The sequence below is a fragment of the Primulina huaijiensis genome, chromosome 2 (assembly GCF_012295235.1).
Source record: "Primulina huaijiensis isolate GDHJ02 chromosome 2, ASM1229523v2, whole genome shotgun sequence".
Classification (NCBI taxonomy): Eukaryota; Viridiplantae; Streptophyta; class Magnoliopsida; order Lamiales; family Gesneriaceae; genus Primulina; species Primulina huaijiensis.
Genome location: NC_133307.1, coordinates 12,629,468 through 12,650,062, shown reverse-complemented (window position 1 = coordinate 12,650,062; position 20,595 = coordinate 12,629,468).

Here is a 20,595-nt window from a genome sequence, read left to right as displayed (position 1 = left end):
CAGATGATTTGACTGGACTGAAGGAGCACACAACCCGAGGACCAGCGCTTCTACTTTTTCCGCATTTACGATTTATGAGTCATGATTTACGTTAAAGATTTTAAGACTATTTATTTATGCTTTTGAAAGATTTTTGAGAGGTTTAGTATGGGCTATATTTTTCAAATTTATTGCTTTTTTTAGGTTTGATGAAACATGCGACGATTTCATTTTTATGACTATTTCATTTGATTTTTAAAATACTAGTTGGTTGATGTTTTCTTTTAACGGGAAAAATATTTTATAAAAATATTTTCATGTGGTAATGTACATGGCCGAAAATGTAGTGTTTTTTTTAGAAACAAAAAAAAATTTCTAGTACATTTTAAGCAATAAAAAGGACAGACGTTTCACTATGCCATTTTTCAAAGAATGTCTCCATGATCAAGCTAATATTTTGAACACTTTCAAAAGGCCAAATTTTCAACCATATAGTCTCAAAGTTATAATCCAGGTTTGAGAAAACATCCAAATTTTAGTTGGAGAAATGATATTGATGTACAATTTTCAAAACCACCATTCCAAAATAAACAAAAATTTTCAAAATTATGCACTTTTTGTTACTCCACCTAAAAAGAATTTGGAAGATATGTTGCATGTTTTCTGAAAAGTCCCTACCTTTTTAACTTTAAATTAATTACATACAAAGAGTTTTTTTTATGAAACTTTTTCTTTAAAATTCGAACCATCCCATTTATAAAATATTTTAACATCCAAAAATCTAAAATTCATTAAAACTCCATGAATCGTTATTCAAAAAAACGTACGATAACTTCAAAAGAATCCAATGTCAAAATTTCAAAACAAGCATAAATTCGTTGTAAAAAAATCCTCAACTTTTGCTTAAAGACTTTAAATACAAATCTAGCACTGCGGAATATAAAAGTCCTTCGGGAGTGTACTGCCGGACCCAATCCACTCAATCGTTAGCGCTTTTCTCAAAATCATCCTCACCTGCAACCATTCAAACCTAGTGATTCTAATGACTCACCATATTCAAACCTGATATAGCAAGTACATATTTATACAATCACATGTGTAAAAATTACGTTTACTAAAAATAGATTTGTCTTACAAGTGCAAAACCCCAAAAAATATGCAACTTTCCAAATCATTTTTAAATATGAGTTTTTCCATCAAAATATCATTTTTAGTTGAAGTATCCTCCTCGATAGTGACAACATTCAGTCGAATGATCAACTATAAACCATAGTACTAGGTCGCCGGGTTCCACATCCACATCTTTGACGATCCCTCCGAATATAATAAATAATTTCATTGTTCACTTCTTCAACAGATCCAATATTATTGAGATTCCTGCCCCGTTTTCGACTGTTCACTCTCTTTTCATTGCAAGGTCACCGTTTTCATTTTCAATGGATTTTTAACTACTTTTATGTCACGTTCAATTCACATTCCTCAAAAATATTTTCCTTTACCTTATCATTTCATAAAAACATGCATAATTTTCCATATTCTTTAAAACTTTCAAAAATGACTTATATCATTCGTATACGTCGAGACTACTAAAAATAACATAAGCACACATATACGTTAAAACTTCTGAAAATAGCATTGCATATATCATTCATGTACTTTAAAACTTCTAAAAATATCATTTAACATGATATGGAATTGTTTCGGGAAGTTGTAAACCGCCTTAGAATTTTGCTCAAACCGACCACTCACGTTTCACCTCTATACCTACTCGGACGACGCTGGACTTTGTCCTAACAAAAGCGACTCGATTTGACAACTTTAAAAACACCCAAAATGACTCGATTCGCCCGCCGAATGAATCATTTAACCACGTTTTCGGGCAAAAAAATGACCAAACTACCCTTCCGACTCAAACCAACCCAGGACATACCTTTATTAACATCCTAAGACACAATTTAAGCTGATGGAACTATCCAATCCCAAGCCAAAACCGAAACTTAAAGAAAGATTTAACCTAAGCCAATTTCTTCTCTATTTTGACACGTTCGGGTAAATTACGACCCCCAAAGGACCACGGCTCAAAACGACCCCGAACCAGGCCCTACACCTCTTCCTTAGACCCTAACTAAGACCATGATCAGGCCCTTTTGGACACAGACCAGGCACCCTACGCCCTAGAATTTGCGCAATAGAAAGGCATCGTGCACACCCCTTGGCGGAAACAGCCCCCTCGCGCACTAGCGGCTGTCGTAGCCTTTGACGTGACTCTTGGCTCATCCTAGCACCTCACCAGGACCCTAAGTCATGTCCCAATCCCCTGGTATAGCCTTTTACACCATCCCCCTAGCCCTAGGACCGCACACGCCCAACATAAGACAACAAGTGAAACTTTTGGAGTCACGGCCGCAGAGCTATACTAGCTTGTCCAAGCCCTGAACGAACGCTTCCTAGGACGCTGAAACTTCCCTCAAGACCATGGATATGACCCCATGCAGCCCCCTTAGCCATAGGGACCCAAACCAGCCCGCTCCTTCCTCTCGGCCTACACGCATGTTGCGTGCAGGGCTGTGCAGCACCTATCCAGCCTCTCTTTTGATTTTTAACCTTCAAAACATAATCCTAAACATTTATATGTACACTTGAATCCCTTGATTTGCATCCGTCCTTCAACAATTCTCAAAAATGTCAAGGATTTCTTTTTGAGAAACATGATAATCATATGTATAAAACTTAAAACCATCATCCTTATGAACTTTTCATAAAAAACAAAGACATGATATATTATGGTATGAATGGTGCATAAAGAAAGTTTAAAACGTGCTTTGCGTTTAAAACGCTCGAAATACGAATATCGAAGTGGTGGAATGTTGGTGATGAACAGAATACGATTTCGGCACTTTTTATCATCAAAACCCCACCAAAAACCCACCTTTGGATGCAATGGAGTCAGTGATCATTGTTGGAAGGAAAAACGATGAAGAAAATCGAAGAACGAAGGAGAAAAAATTCAAAATCTTCCCTTGCCAAAGCTCCCAGGTTTCGGCCGTTTCCTCACTTTCAATTTTACGTAAATGTATGTATGTGTTTCGGGGTGTGTGTGTGTGTTGGGCTAGGGTTTAGGTTTTAATATATATATTTTTGTAAAAAAGCTTTCCAAATATTTAATTAATGGGCATGCTTAATTAACCCTAGTTTATAATTAATTAATTAGTCCCATAAAGATTAATTAAATTACTAGGCCTCAATTTAAAAGATTTAAAAAAATACTATTTTTCGAAAATCCCTTATAAATTATATAAAATCCCTTGCTCTCACTAATTAATTTAAATTTGACCTTAAAATACGAAAATTCTTAAATTATTTAAAATAAATATTTTTTTAACTAAAAATAAAAATTTAGCTTTTAAATCTTTCACACCTTAATCGTCTCCAGTACTCCGTCCCCGGCCAACACTGATATTCGTCTGAAAATCTTTAAATTATGAAACCAAGAAAAATTACATTAATAATCATTTAGTCACTCAAAATATATCATTCATGCATCTAAAATCGTTTAATAAAAATATTTTAGCAATTTAATAATTTTCATGCATGCAGTGTACGTGGATTGATTTTCGGACGTTACACTTTCATTGCAAAGCAAGAGTCTATCAATACTCAAACTGCTAAAAGCATAATAGATTTGAAAGATATACTTGCCAAATTTGTATCTGCAGTTAAAGGTCATGGAAAAGGTAAATTTTCTTTACAACCACAACCTAATCTCAATGACCATAATTCACAAATGGGAACTTTTGAGACTCAATAAGCGGATCTCGTAAAATCTGTTATTGCCCCTCGTAGTGGTAAGGTTGTTGAAAAATCTATTCATGAACTTTGTGAAAATGATGATAAATCAAATATAAAGGATAAGGAAGTGGAACTCATACCTCGCGAAGAGGGAGTTCAACAGACAGTGTCACCACCATCTTTCAGGCATTGAAAAATACAAAAAAATCAAATTTAATTATGATATTAATGAGATTTAGGCACGATGAAAATGTAACACTCTTGGTATAATAATAAAGTAATTATCATTAATTATTTAATCATTATTTATTATTTATGTTATATTAAGTTTCTTTTATTTAAGCATTTTATACCATACTTATAAGTGGGAGTTTTTGATTTATTTGTGTTATATGTTACACTAAATTCTTGGCACCATTTAAATATTTGTTTTGTATTGCCAACAATTAAAATTTGTTACTCTAATTTACTATATATGAATATTATCATAATATTGAATTCTTCGTATCATTTAAATGTTAGTTTGGTTTTACCAACTATTTAAAGCGGTTACCTTGATTTGGTGTTTACAAATATATAGCTCAATAAATACTTGACAATATTTATAAGTTTTGGTGTATATAATATATGAATAAATAATAATATATAACAATAATATGAATAATGACTATTTAATATATTGAAAACATTTATTAAGTGGATTCTAATTATGTTCATTTATTTAATTTTATATAAATACAAATAATGGATCCTCTCATCTCGACTATTTTAATTTAAACATATAAAAATCATCATTTAAGGTAAAAATAATTTGAAATAAAAAACAAAAATATATTATAGTGGACATGTAATTATCTTAGCTTCCCTGTGGATACAACTTTCGGACTCACTGAATTATACTACTTGTGGATAACCTTCTCTTTGGAGGGCAACAATCAAAGTTGTGGCAATTAGAATCATCGATTTTATTTCTATTTCATTGTTATCTATTCGACTGCTTTTATTATAGCAAAGAATTACAAAAGTGGAAGTCGAAGCAAGTACATCGATATTGAGTATTACCCATAAGAGAATGTGTTTATGATAATACAGTGGTTATCGAACACATTAAGACAAAATTAATGCTTTTTTATCTATTGACTAAAGGCATGCCACCACATAAATTTAAGGATCATGTAGAAGGTATGAGACTTGGTTCCGATACGTAATCTTTTTATAAGATGAAATTCAGTTATTAATGAAACTTTGTGATGATATTTTTCTCATTTTTGTTATTTGTGCACATATTCATTGATTTGAGAAATATCATTAAAGTTGATATGAATAAATATAGAGTTTATTTATTAATTTATCTCAGTTCGAGAAACATGATAGATTATGATACATGGAAGATAATAATCTGAAGGATCGGTTCTCACATCTGCGAGGGTGCTTCAAAACCAATATTCTCCATGAGTTTCAATAGTTTGTGTTCTAAAAATGTAAACACCGATGAATTAAATTGAGTTTGGTTTTAAATCAAGCGGAAAATACTCGAAATAATCCTTCGTTAAGAAAGCTGATTAATTTGAAAGCTTTTTACATTGTGTGAACTGAATAACTGAATTGAGAGGGATTAGTTCTTAAATGTATTAGTTCAGTTATGGTGAGAACTGAACTGATAACAGCTCAACTGATCAAATCAGTTTGAAAACAATATTTAAACAGTTAAGTACACAAGATATGTTTATGGATGTTCGGAGACTTCAACTGCTCCTACGTCACCTCTTCTACCACCTCGGGTAAGATCCACTAGAAAACTTTGATTTATACAATGCCTTGTACAAACCCACTCAGCTTAGGAATTACCCTACTACCTAATTGAACTCCTAGTGTAAACTGAAGACAAAACCTTCCAGCCAACACTTGTTAATGTCTATGTGTTGAAGACTACATACACAAGCTTATTGTCTTAGTGCATGACTCACTCAACTTATCAATAACGCTCTTTTTATCTATATATATGTGAGTGATGGTGTGTGTGCGTGTGTGAGAACTGATACAAAAATATTCTCACACACTGAGGGAAATGTGCTTCTAATTTAAGTTGATAACACTTTGAAATGTTCCCTCAAATTTGGGCTGATTGCTTCTTGTAAGCTGATAAACGTTTAGCTTGCCCTTCTTATTTTCTCTTCATTTTCACACACTCTTCTATCTCTTTATTGATGGTCTTGGTTTTGTATTTATAGAGGCTACGTGACCATTCATTAAGACTAGTCAAATATGTCCATTGCAGTTTGAATTCGTTCCTTGATATTTGAGTTTTGTCCTTTCTGACGGCCATTCTAGAACGTCTCGTCTTTAAGCTCTGCTGCAACCTTCATTATTGTCCTTTGACTGGATAATTTTTTTTCTTAATGTGCACAGCTGGATTCCACTTAGATAAGCTTGTCGTGTTATGCAAACTGGTCGGTTCCTAACTGCTGCTCTGAACTGGTCTTTGAACTAGTTTGGTGAAATCAGTTGGCTAATCAGCTGGACTGATTTCACAACTTCAGTTGAACTGGTCAGTTGGGCTCTTCATCAGTTGAGATCTTCATCCGCTGGTCGGGGTTTTGAAGATCTTCTGCTTAACTACCTATCAGCTGGACAATCAGTTGAACTGGTTCAGTTTGGACAATCAGTTGGCGCTTTCAGTTTGCGTCTCGATAGCTTCAGTTTAGGCTCGGTAGTTTTCTGCGCACTTGGATAAATTCATTAACGAGTTTTTTTAACATCAAAATCAAGATTGCGAACATGAAATAATCAAAAAATCTCCTCCTTTTTGATGATCACAAAACTTGAGCAATTAAATCAATTTTAAAAATTTAAAATTTAATACTGATTCTTCCCCTTTGTGAGAATCAAAAACATTTAAGGCGAATAAAATGAATTTTTCAGTTTGAGGAATAATAAAAGAAAACTTCCCTTCAAAAACTAAATTAAAAATGAATTTAAAACATTTTTCAGCTCGAGGGATATTTTTAAAGAAAACTCTTCCTCAAGAACTGAATTAAAAACTCTCCCTTAAAAATATAATCATTTACGTGTTTTAATGAGATTTTAGCATCTTTTAACCTTCAAGAAATTTTGGTAACAAATCTTGAGATAATAATTCAATTACATAGAAGTCAACTAGATAAATATAATGTTTATTTATTAAAATAGACGTCCCTTGTATCGTACATTAACCATATCAACATGTGTAAGGGAATTGCTACTACAATAGCAAATTTTAAATGACATCAAGTATCAGTCAGTTTATACACAATACAACTCAGTATACCAATAAATAGTTGCCTTGAATGATTTGTAATGCTGCATCGATCTTGAGTCTCTTTGCCAGAAGAGCAGCTAAATTGCCTTGGACTTGATCTTTGTGCTAGCTAAATGGTCGAGCTGACTCAAATTAGACTCAACTGATACTGAACCGCATTGATAATCTATTTTGATCTAATATGAAAATGAAGCGACGGTATATTGCTGATGTTTAAGCTTCTAATCATCCATCATTTTAACGTAGTATTTTTTTGCGCACTTAGGTAAATTTTTTAGAAACAAAATAACAAGTTTTGTTAACATCAAAATCAAGATTACGAACATGAAATGTTCAAACATATTCATATTTAGGGGATTTATTCCCATGATTTTTGTATTTTGTTTACTCATTGGTAATGATGATATGGGTATGGGTCAAGTGGCACAATGTTGAATGGTCAATATTGAAACGTCTGCTACTCGTTTTCTTAAAGCATACTATAATTTTTTTTCCTCCTTAATCTCCATAATTCAAAATATACATATATATATACTTTAAAATACCTTGACACCTTTTTAAAAATAAGCTTCCAACTAATATTTAAAAATACAATGGAAAATATTTTAAAGCATAAAATCGTCAAAAGTTTTACCAACCTAAAAACATTAGTTGAAAAGTATAGCCCATACTATAACCTCTCAAAAAACCACTCATAAATAAATCGTCGTAAAAATATTCTTAACATAAATCATAATCATAACTAGTGTGGAAAACTAGCGTCGGTACTCGAGTTATGTGCACCTTCAGTCCAACAAAATCAACCATCAAGACCTCCATTAACATTATTATCATAAACACCTGCATCAATCACACCTAGTGAGTCTAAAGACTCAACACACCATAATCTTGATAACAGGTAATACATATACAAATCACATGCAACAATGAAAAATACTTGTACTTAAAATATCGTTTTCATAAAGATGCATAAACTTTTAGCAAAACCATTTTCGTAATCATTTTCATGATGCATAAACTTTACATAAAAATATTTTCATAAACATTTTCATATCCACATAAACATACTCATATTCATATACATATCCATATTCATATCCATATTCATATTCATATTCATATTCATGTTCGTGTTTGTAGAATTCAGATCGTGATTCTGACTCGTATTCTTAATCGTATTGAGAGATGGATCCATCTAGAGAAAACCACATTACTGGGCGACTTGGACACCAGCAACACTCACACCGGTAATGTAGGGACCCGGACGCTAATCATCTTCTTAATTGTCATTGGGATAATTGGATCAATTCAATTAATCTGGGTCTAAATTTTTTTTTTTAAAATGCGGTGCGGAACATAATGGAATCAATCTAATATACATCTCAGTAATAACAGTACAATTCTTGTACAACATACATTCATTCAAAACTAAGGTTCAACAGCTATACATCAAGTGCTGAAACCCTATTAACATCAAAGTCCGTAGTCTTCACTCTAATCAATCTCTCATCATCTCCTCGACCTTTATCCTGTCCCACCTGTTGCCATGCACACATACAAACATGACAACAACCGGATAACTCCGGTGAGAATTACATCCCAGTATAAATCAACAAAACATGCAATCATATAATCGATATAAACGCATGAAATAGATATCAAGAACATGCATCATATCTGAAAACATGAATCAATATAAACCTGTAAATAAACTGGTGTCTCCATATCTCAGACTAGACTCATTCCTAGTCTAGGGATCCCGGTTTTTCAGACATTGGCATACTATATCGAATCTCAGCAATAGAAGTAATTCCACTCCTAAGCAAACATCGATATAAACCAAACATCCAGTGTCTTGAACTATCCGTCAAAGACTTTGGCACATCCGCCAATTACTCCTCTGTGACAATGTGCAATGGGCAAGTGACTACTCTATCACAATCTGGCACCTCTGTCACAAGACCAATCGTCTAAATCATGCTTTTTATAAATCAATAGAACAAGCATATCAATGCAGTAAATTCAAATAACTGAAAACAATAGCAATTAAGTATGTGGTTTAGGGAAACTCAAGTTCTACCTCACTTGAGTCATTCTTCCCGGTTTAACATTGATTTATACATTTCTTTTCTCAGAGTTCGGCTTTGTTCTGTCTTTAAAATCTTCAATACCAATCTGGAATGACATTCGAGAATTACCATATCAATATGCAACTCAAATCACGACATGATTGATCAATCTCAATCTTATCAAATTCTGACGGCATAACGGTACAATCTCGACATACCCTCGGCAACTCAATATCAATAAACAAGCTCAGCAACTTATAATCTCAACAATTACAATCATAATTCCACAATCTCAAATCTGTATCATTTCCTTCAAATATAATCTGACAAATAATAACAATCGCATAAACAGTCTGTTTTTCGATCCGGTCTCGTTTCTACGATTACCAGTATTCCCAGAACACATAAAAATAATCAAATCACAATTTCTCCAACATCATATTTTTGAAGCAAGATAAAACTTAATCAAACTTACGTCCTTGTGTAGCTCTTGACGAGGGGATCTCAAAACTGTGCTCGGATTAAAAATCGGATCGCCGGTACATACAAAATCGAATTCTTGAAACAAAATAAAACTTGAGGGATTTCTGAAGGATGAACTCTCGGTACCTGTTGTGGGAATGAAGGAAATGACAATATATTTATCAAGTTGTATGGTGAGGACAAGTGTCCTCAATTCCCATAATTGCACTTTAGACCTTGATGTCTTCACTATTTGCAATTTGGTCCTCACAACTCTTTTTAATTCTATTTCAATCCTAATTAACTACAAAAACCGTGGAATCTAATTCATCATTCCAAAATTCATAAATTAAATAATCTCGGATTAAAATGATAAAATCTCGGGCCTTACAATTCTCCCCCTCTGAGACATGATTTCGTCCTCGAAATCGTAGGCAGTCAAATCATATCAGATAAGAAGATATAACATAAGCTAAAATAAAAGACTCACATCATCGAAATAATTCTGGGAACTCCTGTCTCATGTCTGATTCAGTCTCCCAGGTAGCTTCATCAATGCCATGACGAGTCCATTGAACTTTTACAAGTGGGATAGTCTTCGTTTTGAGTTGTTTTTCTTTACGATCAATAATCTGAATCGGTTTTTCAACGTAACTCAGATTTTCATCAAGCTCGGCCTCGTCTGGCTGAATAATATGAGAATCATCGGGGAGATACTTCCGCAGCATAGATACATGAAAAACATCATGTATTCCAGATAGAGAAGGCGGTAATGCGAGTCGATAGGCACGATCTCCTATCTTCTCGAGAATCTCATACGGCCCAATATATCGTGGAGACAGCTTCCCTTTCTTGCCAAATCTGACAACTCCTCTGAAAGGTGAAATCTTCAGGAATACTCGGTCTCCTGCCTCAAATACCAATGGTCTGCGTCGAACATTGGCATATTTGGCCTGTCTATTTTGAGCTGTCTTCATTCTCTTCTGAATCAGCTTCACTTTTTCTGTCATCTCTCTGATCATATCAGGTCCAATCTCAGGAACTTCAGAGATATCATCCCAATACAGAGGGGATCTGCACTTCTTACCGTACAACGCTTCAAATGGTGCCATCTCAATACTCGTCTGATAGCTGTTGTTGTACGAGAATTCACAAAGTGGCAATGCATCTTGCCAACTAGTGCTAAAATGAAGCACTACGGCTCTCAGCATATCCTCCAGTGTCTGGATAGTCCGCTCTGACTGTCCGTCAGTCTGTGGATGATATGCGGTACTCAGATGTAATTTCGTACCTAAAGCTTGCTGCAGACTCTGCCAAAAGTGCGAAGTAAACCGAGGATCACGGTCTGATACAATCGACTTCGGCACTCCGTGTAATCTGACCACTTCTCTGACATAAATCTCTGCCATCTGGTCATATCTGTACGTCATCTGGTACGGAATAAAACATGCTGATTTGGTTAATCTGTCAATCACAACCCAAATCGCATCACAACCTCTGGAGGATCTCGGTAACTGCGTCACAAAATCCATGGAAATGTGATCCCATTTCCATTCAGGAATCGACAAACTGTGCAATAGACCTCCTGGTTTCTTTCTTTCAGCTTTCACTTGTTGGCAATTCAGACACTTTAACAAAAACTCTGTGACATCAGATTTCATCTGTTTCCAACAAAACTGTGTCTTCAAATCATTGTACATCTTCCTGCCACCAGGATGGATACTGAATCGACTGTTATGCGCTTCTGACAATATCTGTTGTCTCAACTCTGAATCCTTCGGCACAACAATACGATTATTCACATACAGTACATCATCACGTACCTGATACTCTGATCGATGACCTGATCTGACCATCTCAATCGAGTTCTGCACATTCTGATCAACTTTTTGAGCCGCTTTAATCTTCAAAATTAGCTCTGGTTCAGCTTGAACAGCATATAATCGCAATGGTCTACGATCTGTCTCAAATCCCAATCCAGACAAACAGCAAGCTTCTATCAAATTTGAACCACCTATCGTCGATAAGGATAAAGAACATACCTTTCGACTCAGTTCATCAGCTGCTGCATTGGACTTTCCTGGATAATACTTGATTTCACAATCAAAGTCTTTCAGCAAATCAAGCCATCTTCTCTGTCTCATATTCAATTCTGACTGCGAAAACAGATATTTCAAGCTCTTGTGATCAGAATAGATTTCGAATTTCTCACGGTAGAGATAGTGTCGCCAAATCTTCAGTGCAAACACAATGGCTGCCAATTCAAGATCATGAATTGGGTAGCGAGATTCATGCGGCTTCAACTGTCTCGAGGCATAAGCAATCACATGTCCTCGCTGCATCAAAACACAACACAGACCTCTGTGAGAAGCATCACAATATACAATAAATCCACCAGTACCTGACGGGATAGTCAATATCGGTGCACTGGTCAATCTCTTCTTCAACTCAACAAAAGTGGACTCACCCTCCTCAGACCAAACAAATGGAGCATTCTTCTGAGTCAGCTGCGTAATCGATTTAGCAATATTGGAAAAATCTTTAATGAATCGTCGATAATATCCTGCTAAACCCATAAAACTGCGTATTTCCTGCACTGATGTCGGTCTCGGCCAAGAAATCACGGCCTCAACCTTGCTAGGATCAACAGAAATACCATCTCCGGATATGATGTGACCCAGAAATACAACCTGTCTCAACCAGAACTCACATTTAGACAGTTTAGCATATAATTTCTCAGCCCTCAAAATTCTCAATACAGTTCTCAGATGCTCAGCATGGTCCATCATATTCTTGGAATAAATCAAGATATCGGCAATAAAAATGATCACAAAATCATCCAGATATCTTTGAAAGATACGGTTCATCAACCCCATGAATACAGCCGGTGCATTCGTCAAACCAAATGGCATGACAATAAACTCGTAATGTCCATACCTGGTTCTAAACGCTATCTTCGAGATATCAGAATCCCTGTCTCTCAGCTGATGGTATCCAGATTTCAAATCGATCTTGGAATATACCGAAAAACCCTGCAACTGATCAAACAAATCATCAATACGAGGCAAGGGATACTTATTCTTTACCGTTGCTTTGTTCAGTTGTCGGTAATCGATACAGAGTCTCATCGAACCGTCTTTCTTTCTCACGAACAGTACTGGAGCACCCCAAGGAGATACGCTCGGTCTGATATATCCCTTGGCCAGTAGATCCTCCAACTGTTCCTTCAATTCTTTCAACTCAATTGGTGCCATCCTGTACGGAGCTCTAGATATCGGAACGGTACCTGGCATCAACTCAATGCTGAAGTCTATCTCTCGAATCGGAGATAATCCAGGAATCTCGTCTGGAAAGACATCAGCAAACTCACACACCACTGGCAAATCCGCCAATGATGGACTCGATTTCAGTAAATCAACTGAATAGACAAGGAACCCCTCTGCTCCTTTCTGTAACAATCGAGTCATAGCCATCACAGATATCAAAGGAATTCTAGATCTAGAACCCTTACCGTAAAATTTCCACTCGTCAGCCATGTCAGGTCTGAATCTCACAATCTTGTGGAAGCAATCAACGGTAGCTCTGTACTTGGTCAACATATCAATACAGATAATACAGTCAAAATCAGACAACCCAAGTACAATACAATCTAACTCAATCTCATGACCATCATACTGTAGCATACAAGATCTAACAGAAGTCACTGATACAAGACCTCTCCCCAAAGGTGAAGAGACAGATACTAAAGTAGATAATGACTCAACAGGCAAAGAATGCATCAATGCAAATCTCTCAGATAGGAATGTATGCGATGCACCAGTATCAATCAATACATAAGCAGGATAACCAGAAATAGAACAGTTACCTGCAACGACATCATCAGGTGCATCCTGTGCCTGCTCCTCAGTCAAAGCAAAAACTCTGGCCTGCTGTCTAGGAGGCTGGCTAACTGTCTGGCTTCCTCCTGGCCTTTGTTGTGACTGGGTAGATGGTGCTGGCTGGAAAGAATGAACAGCTGATGGTCGTCTCCCTGTCTGAGCCACTGATCCAGATGACTCTGCTCCCTGGGATCCCTGAGAACCTCTCTGGGGACATACTCTAGCAAAATGTCCCTGCTGTCCGCAAATACGGCAACTGCCAAACACTCCTCGGCACTGCTCTGTGGAATGTCTCCCTCCACACGTACTGCAATAAGCTCCGGTATAACTCTGGCTCTGGGCAGTCTGTCGTGAGCCACTAGGACTGGATGAACTGCTTCCAGATCTCTTGAACTGTTTCCCTCGAGCTTTCAACTGATCTCTCTTTCCACTGCTGCTACTGCCACTCTCAAATCTGGGAGGAGGTTGTGGAAACTGAGCTGAGGATGGTTGTTGTGGTCTCGGTGCTGGTGCGACATACGAAGCTCCTTTCTGTCTAATCAGACCAGCTTCGGCTCCCTTTGCTCTGTTCAGGGCATCAGCAAAGTTGTTCGGTCGTCCAGTGTTCACCAGTGTAAAGATTTCAGGATTCAGGCCATTAATGAACTGATCAGCAACAGCTTCGTCGTTCTCGGCCACATGTGGAGCAAATCGTAGTAATGTAGAGAACTTGGCCACATATTCCTCAATGTTCAGTTGACCCTGTCTCAGATTTGCAAATTCTGCGCCTTTGTCCTTTCTATATGACACTGGAAAGAATCTCTGATAAAATTCAGTCTTAAATACATTCCAAGTAACACTCATACCTCTATGCTCTAATTCTCTCTTCGTTGTAATCCACCAGTTCTTTGCAACGTCATGCAACTGGTGCCCAATCAGTTTCACTCTCCGCTCATCTGTATAATCCAATGAGTCAAACAACATCTCAATGTCATCAAGCCAGCTCTCGCAGTCAACTGAAGTCTCAGTACCTTTCAAAGTCGGTGGATGGAATGACTGAAATCTCTTCAGCAATGTTTCCATCGGTGTTGCTGTCACATCCATCGGATTACCGGACGTACTACCTTGTTCTGGGGCTCTTCGGGGAGGCATATTTGATTATCAAAAACAATTAGTAATCAAATCTGATAATTCTGTCTCAGTCCTCTTCTGATCATCTTCCCTCTGATCAAGAATCGGTTCTGATTCATTCTCAATAACACATTTTACCAATCAAATCAGATAATTCAGGTAAACATGTATTTGAAAACAGTAAACATGCTAGCGCATAAAAGCAGTAAAGAAAACTCAATCTACCCCGCTCACTAGCTTCTATAGCAATCTATTCTGGTTCTATCTCAGTCTCAAGAACCTACGGCTCTGATACCACATGTTGTGGGGACCCGGACGCTAATCGTCTTCTTAATTGTCATTGGGATAATTGGATCAATTTAATTAATCTGGGTCTATTTTTTTTTTTAAAATGCGGTGCGGAACATAATGGAATCAATCTAATATACATATCAGTAATAACAGTACAATTCTTGTACAACATACATTCATTCAAAACTAAGGTTCAACAGCTATACATCAAGTGCTGAAACCCTATTAACATCAAAGTCCGTAGTCTCCACTCTAATCAATCTCTCATCATCTCCTCGACCTTGATCCTGTCCCACCTGTTGCCATGCACACATACAAACATGACAACAGCCGGATAACTCCGGTGAGAATTACATCCCAGTATAAATCAACAAAACATGCAATCATATAATCGATATAAACGCATGAAATAGATATCAAGAACATGCATTATATCTGAAAACATGAATCAATATAAACCTGTAAATAAACTGGTGTCTCCATATCTCAGACTAGACTCATTCCTAGTCTAGGGATCCCGGTTTTCCAGACATTGGCATACTATATCGAATCTCAGCAATAGAAGTAATTCCACTCCTAAGCTAACATCGATATAAATCAAACATCCAGTGTCTTGAACTATCCGTCAAAGACTTTGGCACATCCGCCAATTACTCCTCTGTGACAATGTGCAATGAGCCAGTGACTACTCTATCACAATCTGGCACCTCTGTCACAAGACCAATCGTCTAAATCATGCTTTCTATAAATCAATAGAACAAGCATATCAATGCAGTAAATTCAAATAACTGAAAACAATAGCAATTAAGTTTGTGGTTTAGGGAAACTCAAGTTCTAACTCACTTGAGTCATTCGTCCCGGTTTAACATTGATTTATACATTTCTTTTCTCAGAGTTCGGCTTTGTTCTGTCTTTAAAATCTTCAATACCAATCTGGAATGACATTCGAGAATCACCATATCAATATGCAACTCAAATCACGACATGATTGATCAATATCAATCTTATCAAATTCTGACGGCATAACGGTACAATCTCGACATACCCTCGACAACTCAATATCAATAAACAATCTCAGCAACTTATAATCTCAACAATTACAATCATAATTCCACAATCTCAAATCTGTATCATTTCCTTCAAATATAATCTGACAAATAATAACAATCGCATAAACAGTCTGTTTTTCGATCCGGTCTCGTTTCTACGATTACCAGTATTCCCAGAACACATAATAATAATCAAATCATAATTTCTCCAACATCATATTTTTGAAGCAAGATAAAACTTAATAAAACTTATGTCCTTGTGTAGCTCTTGACGAGGGGATCTCAAAACTGTGCTCGGATTAAAAATCGGATCGCCGGTACATACAAAATCGAATTTTTGAAACAAAATAAAACTTGAGGGATTTCTGAATGATGAACTCTCGGTACCTGTTGTGGGAATGAAGGAAATGACAATATATATATCAAGTTGTATGGTGAGGACAAGTGTCCTCAAATCCCATAATTGCACTTTAGACCTTGAAGTCTTCACTATTTGCAATTTGGTCCTCACAACTCTTTTTAATTCTATTTCAATCCTAATTAATTACAAAAACCGTGGAATCTAATTCATCATTCTAAAATTCATAAATTAAATAATCTCGGATTAAAATGATAAAATCTCGGGCCTTACAGGTAAACTGGGCCTTGGCCAACATATTAACATATTAACGTATTCGTATTCGTATTCATATTCGTATCCGTATCCAAGGAAAAACGATCGTCGGGCTCCCATTGAGACCATAACCCTCATGATATCTCAAACATATTTAGTCATAATCCCTTCACGTCCTTCAAAATTTCGTATTTCCATCACTTAATAAAAACATGCTTATAATGTTGTTTTTCTTTTAAACCAAGCATGCAACATATCCTATAATTGCCAATGTTAAATCATAAAAATCCATAAACATTTAAAATAAATGTTTTAACATATAATAGTCACAAAAGTTTAAAACAAATATTTTAACATCATAAACGTTTAAAATAAACATTTTAACATAAAAATACCTAAACATAAAAATTCTATAAACATTTAAAATTGACATATTAACATATAAAAATTCATAAACTTCTATAATCATTGAAAATAATCATGTTAGCATATAAAACATCATTCAGGACACTGCCATGACTTTTACTAATTTTTAGGTGTAAAATGACCGTTTTACCCCTGGACGTAAAATTTCATGTTTTTGAATTTTTCTTAATTACATTGACTCTAACATGTCTCAAATAGTTATTTAAGCCTACATGAATTTTCTCATATTTTTATTTAGATTAAATCGAGATCTTTTAATTTAATTATTAAATAAGACGTATTACTGCGTTTTAATCCCGAATTAAACCAAACTTTCATATAAAATTCTCAAATTAAAAACTTAGACTTTTAATAATTATTTGAACTTAAATATAATTTTTCATATTTCTATAAAGCCTTAAACTATGCTTTTCAAATAATTCTTTAAGTAGCATTTCGTGCGGCAATTAAAACCCGGATAAATCCAAAACTCGTTATTTTGATCCCAAAATTTAAACATAGCATTTGTATTTTTTATTCTACCCTTCCAAGTCATGACCCACGCCCGTGGACTCATGGATTCAATTTTAGCTTTTTTATTTTTGAATTTGACACATATTGAACCCCCCGAGCCATCTCTCAATTTACTCGAGTCATGCCCGAGCCGCATTGTGCCAAACCCGAGCCAACCCACCTAGAGACCCTACTGACCAATCATAGCCCAAAAAACCAGCCCTGGCCCGCTCAAAACCTCCTCAAACGTGACCCAAAAACTTGCATGTGTTGAGCGTGTGTTACCCTTAAGCAATAAGAATACCACCTAGTCTAAGACCCTTCAAGCCCTTAACCACTTGACCACTCATGACCCTAACCTTCCCTGGACCACGCCCAGACCCAGTCCAGACCAGCCCAACCCCTGAAACCGCCCTGCAAACCACCAACACCCAGCAGCAGCTGTGCGACTCCATGTTTCTCACATTCTCATGTTTTTGCTCGATTCTACTTGAACCAAACCGTACCAGCCCCTGTCCCAACCATAGAACACCCTCTCTAGACCTAAAGGACAAGCCTGGCTTGCCCAAGCCAGCCGCGAGCCGCCCCCCAGCAGCCTTCTTCCCCTGCGCGCTTTGGAAGAGTCCTTGCACCATCGGACTCTTCCTTGCTCGCTGCCCCTTGAGTCCTAGCCATGCTAGGACTCTACCAGCCCTCACACCTGACCCTCGTCGAGCCCCAGCCAGCACTGGCCAAGCCTCATGACCCCATGCATAGGAACCGAGCCACATACATCTAGTACCCAACACACAAACTCACTGCCCTTTTGTAAATCTATGCCCACGGTTCCAGATTAATTCTTATCCATGTTTGCAGCGTAATTAGTGCATCCTATGACCCTTTAAAATCATATTAAACATGCCCCTAACAAGTCCTAATCATGGCAGCCCCTTCTAGCACATAAAAATCATGTTTTTGGAACAAAGATCAAGCTTTAAAAATCACCTTGAATGCACAAACGAAATTTTATCAAGGTGCTCTTGTTTTTCATGCAATTTCAAATAAAAATACATAATATAGTGTGATGATGAGTAAAAGAAGAATATGACGTGCTTTTGTATTTTTAATGCACGATTATTCGTTGACGATTGCGAAGAACGGGGCAAGAACCTTGGCTTGAATTATTTTTCCTTGAGCTTGTTCGAATTTTCCTCCAATTGTTGTGTGTGTGAGTCGTGTGTTTTGAATGTGAATTTTCAGAAAAGTTGGCGTGTGTTATGGTGTAAGGTTTGGGGTGATTTACATATTTTATACTAATTAATTCCCTAATTAAGCTTAACCCCATTAAGCCCTCAAATTAGGCCCACTAGTTCTTAATTAGGATTTAACTAAATTATCAAAATAGTTTTAGTAAAAATAAGTTTGTGAATTTATTAGTCGAGTAGCCAAAAATTTTGTATTTTTGTTAAAAATCCGACACCGATAAAAATTACGTCCCGACGTATAAAATCACCCAAAAACCCCATATTTTAAAAAATAAGAAAAAGCATCACTCATAATTTAAGTAATTAAAAACAATTATTTAATAAAAATATTTTCTATTTTTCAGCCCTCGGTCTCTGTTCCTCGATCGCAACTCGAATAACCTTTAAAAAAATATATTTTTAATGCAACAATGAAGAAAATTATATTTTAAACATGCAAATATGCACATCATAATTAATTCATTCAATTAAAACATTTAATTAAAATACACAAAGAATTTAATAACTCGTATGCATGTGGTTTGTGTGGACCTTTAAATTTTCGGGGCGTTACAATCTTCCCCTTTAAATTGAATTTCGTCCTCGAAATTCGCTTATCCTTAATAACCCAAAGTTTAGATTCAGTTCTAGCATCCCAAAAATCCACGCTTCCGCTGCGCTACTCTGATAAAATTTAAATTCTAGACTGTCCTTACGTCTCCTTGATCCCAATTAAATTTTCCTTCTAAATCTTTATTTTGCAATTTGCAACTTAAAAAGACCCATAATGACTTAGTGATGTTACTATTATAACCTAGAATTTCAATTTTTCTTACGATTCCCAATATTAAAAGATGGATGATCATACTTATCGTACATTATTTTCCTTATTTTATACCTAAAATGTTCATCAACTTATCAATTTCAAGTGAGGATTAATTAATCTAGGTATAATATAGTCAAGAAATTAAACATAGCATTTAAATACTTAAATTTTAAACCATGCAATATGCCATGCAAGATTTCATTCTAATTTAATTTGTTAATTCACTAAAACATAAAACGGTTATTTAAAACACTAAGAATTTAAAATACAAGAATTAATCAACATTACACCATGCAATATTAGTAGAAATTTAATCAACTCCTTAAGCAAATTCAAATGCTTAGTAAATCCCATTCAAGCCACCCTTAAATAGCCTTTAAGGTGAATACAATTCCTCACCTTTAACCCATTAGTTATTAGTGAATTCAAATACAATAATACACCTTGATTCTTCCTTAACCAATCATGCTAGCAAATAAACGAAATCATGCAGAAAAAGGGAGGAAAAGAATCGGCCAGCAAGGAGGAATGAAAAACCATTCAAAGTCCCTTCTACTCCTTCACTTGTAACTCTCATTTTAAGGCATATAATGTCACCTTTAACACCTATTAAATCATTCACCTTCCTCACCTACATTCCACACAACCTCACCTTCGAAATTACAGAAGAGAAAATCAACAAAATAATCGTGAACAGCAGCTGAAACAAGAAGAGGAACCCAACACCGTGCCGTCACGTAGTATTCGTTGTATTGGTTTGTTTTCTTCAAAACAAATTCCAGGCATGTATATATTATTCCTTTGCTCTTCAATCAAGTCATAATAAGTATTTTAGATCAGTATATGTTCAGGAATCAAGTGACAACACGAAATATGACAGCAACTTATTCAAAACTCAAAACCTGCATCTCGGCTTCTTGATTGTGCTTCACGGTTGCTGGTTTTTTTTGTTTGTTTCAGGAGTTGCTTCGGTTCGAGGCTTTCATGGCTGCCTCTAGGCATAATTTAGAGTATGTTAGGGTGTTTTTGGGTCATTTTTTTAAGTCCATACCCTCAAAAAACGAAAGAATGACAGCAAACTCTCCTTGTG